The sequence below is a fragment of the Plectropomus leopardus genome, chromosome 14, assembly GCF_026936395.1.
Source record: "Plectropomus leopardus strain MGB_pleo_1.0 chromosome 14, ASM2693639v1, whole genome shotgun sequence".
Taxonomy (NCBI): domain Eukaryota; kingdom Metazoa; phylum Chordata; class Actinopteri; order Perciformes; family Serranidae; genus Plectropomus; species Plectropomus leopardus.
Window position 1 is genome coordinate 10,796,566 of NC_142189.1, and position 6,000 is coordinate 10,802,565.

Sequence of the window (6,000 nt, forward strand, 5' to 3'; positions counted from 1 at the left end):
GCTGAAAGTTCTCCTGATTAGAATTCCTTCAGTAAACAGGTAAAAACACTGAATAAAGACGTTTCTTGTTACAAATGTTGTTTCTCCGATGCAGTTAGGCATGCTTGAGCCAGGCTGTTAACCTAGCACCTGCTCACCTTTTTTCTCTGATAACTTGCGATCCAGACATTCAAAAGGTTTTTGCCAAAACCAAATTCTCCATAGAGGTCTTTTCCTCCTCGAAACAAATGACCCTGGTGATTAAAACCAGTAAAAACACTAAAAAAAAAGCAGTTTCACATTTAAAAAAAAAAAAATTTGTTTTTTTTGCAGTGCTTGTCACAGATGAGTTCCAACTACAGTGGTCGACACAAAAACCCGAACAGCCCTTTCTGGAGCCAGTGTTTGGTTTGTCCATTCTGGAAACATAAAGATGCAACATGGCAATCTCTGTGGAGGAGGACCCGCTCGAAATGTAGATATACACAAATCATTCTAAGGTAACGAAAACCTAATGATTCTTATTTCAGGTGATTATAAACTTAAGAACACACACTTATATAATATTCCCCCCAAATCCTTCACATTTGACCTTTAAAATGAATATATTAATTTAAACTTAAACATAATGACTGGTAATGCACTGAAAAGAGGTTCTGTTGGGTAGGCAGGCAGCTCTGGCTGTCTATGTGCATTAACTTTAGAGTGTCACAAAGAAACCCATGCCGTATTTTGCAAAAAGTATCAAACTTGAAAGGTTTGAAAGGCTCAATATATTTACATGAATCAACACAAAGTAAACAATATTTTGAAAAGAATCAGCGTGCCCTTCAATACAACCAGTAGCCGTGGTGACTGTTTGACACAGACTGTGTTCATTAGATAAAAATTCGAGAACAAGGAAAGACATATTCACACACACACACTCACTCATCTCTCTTAACCGCAACTTCTAAAATCCAATGATGAAGCAAGTAAAGGAGACTTAAAATCACTGTCAGCATCAAGGAGAACATGGTCTAACTTGAGAGCACAACGTCACAGTTGCTATAGTCCTCTGTCTATTCGTGGAGCCTTGAAATAAAGTGGATTCCCGGCTTACAGGCTACAGCAGCCTTACACAGCATGAAATCAGAGTACGAAGGTCATTAGGGGTCATCATTAAAAGAAAATATACATTGAGCTGACCGAAGATGTGCTGAAAATGTGTGTGCATCCGTGTGTGTGTATGCGTCCATCTATGTGTGTGGGTGTGCATGTGTCGCATCTATTCTAGGAGAATTCCAGAGGGGAGACCCTGTGACTGACCCCCACCTCACAGGATCTGACAGGATATCACCACCCGCGCGGGCCGGCGCACACACACACACACACACACACACACACACACACACACACACACACACAGATGTATATTTATATATATATTTGTCCACATACACAGTGAAACAAACAAATGATGGGTGTGTCGAAAGGCGAACACACACTTTCTTTTGAGGCGAGACAACAGTGATGAACTGCGAGCACAACATTCAGACTTTGCTCACCTAGGTTGTTGTTCCTCCTAAATTATTGTGTTTTTAAATGTCATGAAATGCATTTCTTTATGTGTAAAGCATTTTGAATTGCCTCTTTGATACAAAAGGCACTACAGAATTAAACCAGTCTTCAGCACATTGCCAGTACAGCGAATAAACCGTGCTTAAAAACGGTGCTTTTAAAGTCAAATAACAAACTCTTAAACACATGAACAGGATACTGGTTTTCAAATACAGCAAAAAATAGTCCCATGCTTACCTAAATTTAAAAATCCATTTAAAATCAGCGGGGAAAAATCATTTGTTGATGGGAAAAGTCTCCTTTTTTGTGCTTTGTATCCAAACAAAACTCACTTCTTGGACTTCAGCAACATACACCAGTATCATGAATCTAGACAACAACACATGACTAAAATTTCTGTTAAATGGCACTTAAATTAGGGAGTTAAGTAATCTTGCACCAACAAAATTAAGTTACCTGTGCTTACTTCAAGAACAGCCTTATCTCTCAGGAAAAATAAGACTTCACTACCATTAAATATGGCCAGTTTTTTTGCAGTAGGCAGGCTGCCACCCCTCAAAGATCTTCAAACTTCCTGTGACACAACAAGAGGATCCCCCTCTAATGTTAAAGAGCACGCGCGCACACACACGCGCGCGCGTGCACGCATACGCGCGCGCAAACAGAAATACTTTAATAAACACGCCCTAGTTATCAAAAAAGCCTGCAGCTGACGATACGGGCGATATCCCTGCAACGCACGAGACAGAGGAGAAGACGGTAAACACACGGTAAAGTTTCTCAGCAGAGCGAGGACAAAACACTCATTTTGGCACCATCTCTTACCTTTTCCTCTCTCCCCCTCCTTCACTGCTCCTTCAGCCGTCTCCAAACTCTGTCACGACGAGGCTCGCCGCAGACTGCGAAATCAAACAGCCGCTTTTCGGTAACCGGGGCGCAACGGAGGCAGTACCGACAGACGTTTGCTCCAACGCGCAGCGACTCCGTGTGTGAGGACGTGTATGTGTGGGAATATGTGTGTGTGACAGCTCATGGAGAGAATGAGCAGAGAGAGGAGAACCGGGGAACTTAGGGGGAGTTCCCGTTAACAGGCAGGCGGGGCGGGGGCTCGAGGAGAGTGACAGGCTGGCCAGGTCTTAGCTCCACAGCTCATTTCTTTTGTAGTATATGGTCAGTATGTAGGGTGAAGTCAGGTAATTTTGGACTTTAGGGAAAATGGGACAAATAAGGTTATACATCTTGAGCAGCCAAACAAATGTATTATTGGGGTTGTTGCTACAAGTGTGTTTTGCATGAAAAAAATCATTTTTATTGGTGGCAGAACTTGCAAGAAAAGCCAGGTGGCATGTTGATTTTCTGATGTTGGTTGTAAGATTACTAGGGGATTAGTAGTTAATGAGACCGATAACTAATATTTGTAATCAATAGGCCTATGAATTTACAATAAAAAAAAGTCAATATTTAGAATATAGCAAACTCTATGACAAAACTTTGTTTAAATGCCTTTAGCAAATGTTCAACATCATATACAGAAAGTTCCCAGCAACTTTTTTTCTGACACTTTCTTTGCACTTTTAATAATTAATTTTATCGGCGATCATTTAAATAAAATGCTGGTCCAGATAATCGGCAAAATGCCTGATATTGGCCCAAATAGATAATCTGTCAACCCCTAAAGAGTACTGAAGCCAAATCAATAAGGGTATAATGATAAAAATGATTTTAGGATGTTGCATTATTTGAATTGTTTGGCTTTTAATAAAAAATATTTTCACAGTGCACTTAACTTTTTATTAGAAAGGTTTTTGAGTGAGTAGTTAATGCATTTAAGAAAAAAGAACAGAAAAGTCTGATAAAATAGGACATTTTTCTGCAGTGAGACCAGCACATTTTTAGCCATAAAATCATAACTTATGCTACCATGTGCCGCCATCCAATATTACAGGCATTTTTAGTATTTTTATCATTTAAAAGTTACTAAAGATGATGTAGTGAGTCCATGTCGGCCGCAATAGTCCAAATTTATCCAGAACTGTTGCAGACACATGCAAGTACACAAACATGTCCAACGTGGACAATATGGCACCAAGGAAACAGAGCCAAAAAAAAAGAAAGTTGGACAGTCTTTTTAAATAAACAACCAGATGTTGCATTAATGAATGAATTAATGACGGACTTTTTGTACTTCCCTGACTAATTATGAATTGTGATGATAAAAATACTCGCACATCCTCTCCCCACACATCCGCAACCTCTGAGTTATTTTCAACAGCAACCTTTCCTTTGAACAATGTCAATCAAATCACCAAAACTGCCTTCTTCCACCTTAAAAAAACATAGCTCGTCTCCGCCCATCACTCTCCCTCCTCTGGGAGAGTGATGGGCGGAGATCCACGCCTGGGCGGAGATCCACGCCTTGATCACATCCAGAAATGACCACTGCAACAGCATTCTTTATGGTAAATCACCCAAAGTCTTCAATAAACTCCAGTACATCCAGAACTCTGCTGCCCGTCTGCTCACCCACTCCCACTCATCACTCCTGTCCTCGAGAACAGCCACTGGCTCCCTGTACCAACGAATACATTTCAAAGTCCTTCTCCTCACTCACAAAGCCCTCCATAACCAGGCCTCCTCTTAACTCACCGACCTGCTCCGCACAGCCTCCGCTCCTCCATTCAGGACCAAACTCCGAACCTGGGGCGACAGAGCCGTCTCTATAGCCGCCCTCTCTCTGGAACTCTCTGCTCAAACACTTTCGGGACTGCACCGACCTCTTCCAGGTCAAATCACTAATAAAAGATCACCTTTTTAAAGCTGCTGTTAATGTTTGAGTATTCTCGGGTGTATTTTAGATGGTTAATTGCAGTCTGACTGTATATATATGTGGCCGTGTTGCCTGTGTCTCTCCAAACTTATGCAGTGTTTTTGAGTACCATGAAAAGTGCTCTATAAATAAAATATTATCATAAATAGTAGTAGTAGTAGTAGTAGTAGTAGTAGTAGTAGTTGTTGTTGTTGTAAGTAATTCGCAGAGGTAATAGGAGGTAGTATTATATTTGCACTTTTTTTATTACTGTTTTGTTTGTTTGTTTTCTGTACATGCTGTACATATATTTATTATTATTGTTGTTATTTTATTCTATGTTAAGTGCCTTCATTTGTATATACACTTGCATTATTTTGCCTTTTTAACAAATATTTTATTCAGTTGCTGCTCTCTTATTTGCTGCTCTAACAAAACAATTTCCCTCACAGGATTAAGAAAGTATTTCTATTCTACTCTATTCTAAGTATTCACATCCTTTACTTGAGGAGAAATACTAAAACCACACTGTAATAATAAAATACTCAATTACAAATAGAAGTTCTTCACTCAAAACCTTACTTAAGCTACAATCAGCTAAATGTATATGAAGTATGAAAAGTAAAAGTGCTTAATAAAACTGGGTATTTAAAATAAGATGTCTTGACATTAAGCAGTAGTTTTCTGTCAACAAAACCAGATATTTATACAAGACAATAGGACATAGCATTTTCTGATTCTCTGGTGACAAAACAAGGTATTTTTTTTAATGCGATGTTGGGACATTTAACACATTTTTTTCACAACAAAACCGGGCATTTGAACCCAAAACAAACATCTTAATTTGAAAAGTAACCAGTTTCTAAAGCTGTCAAATATAAATGTAGTGGAGTACAAAGTACAATATTTGAGTCCGAAATGTAGTGGACTAAAAGTCGCATAAAATGGAACGACTCAAGTACACTGCAAAAACCTTAAATTTGCACTTAAGTACAGTACTTGAGTAAATATACTTATTACATCCCATTAATACCATGAAATGTGCTTTATAAATAAAATATTACTATAAGTAGTAGTATTAGTAGCAGTTGTTAATAATTAGCAGAGGTGGAAGAACCTTTTTTTAATTCAGATTATTTACTTGAGTAAAAGTACCAATACTTCACTATAAAAATACTCTGTTACAAGAAAAGTCCTTCATTCAAAACTTTACTTAAGTGACCTATATGTTTTTTTAAAGTTACACATGTTCCATACCACAAGGCCTTGATTGTCTTTTTTTTAAAAAAAACTTCTTTATTATTTCCTTCCCTCTTCTGTTGCTCTTGTTTGTTTGTCTGTTTAAAACTTGTCATGTCACCAGTTGTATTGAGCTCTGTCCTGTCTTGTCTGTTCTCACCTGTCTCGTCTTGCTTTAACTGAAAATGTGTATAAAATAACATAAAATAAAATAAAAAGTAAAAAATGAAGAAATAAAATGAAAATATAACACAAATGAATTAAAAGAATCAGAATCACTTTGTCATATTATTTAAATATGTAATCATGATAGCTATAAGTAGTGTGTCCCACAGCTTTTTTGTTGTTATTTTTTATCCCCAAGACATATTCCCCGTAGTTTTTTAAGAAACAATTTTATAAATCAACTAATTTCT

The 6,000-nt window shown here is 37.9% G+C and overlaps 1 protein-coding gene across 3 annotated transcripts in view; it reads right to left on the minus strand.

Moving 5' to 3' along the window:
• ppp2r3a (protein phosphatase 2, regulatory subunit B'', alpha) overlaps positions 1-2,601 on the minus strand; it is a 91,678-nt gene extending 89,077 nt beyond the window's left edge. For all 3 annotated transcript variants that reach the window (XR_015778594.1, XR_015778593.1, XM_042500366.2), the window contains exon 1: positions 2,365-2,601. The gene's annotated coding sequence lies outside the window, so the exon portion shown is untranslated. The remainder of the gene's footprint in view (positions 1-2,364) is intronic.
• Between the last annotated feature and the right edge of the window lie 3,399 nt (positions 2,602-6,000).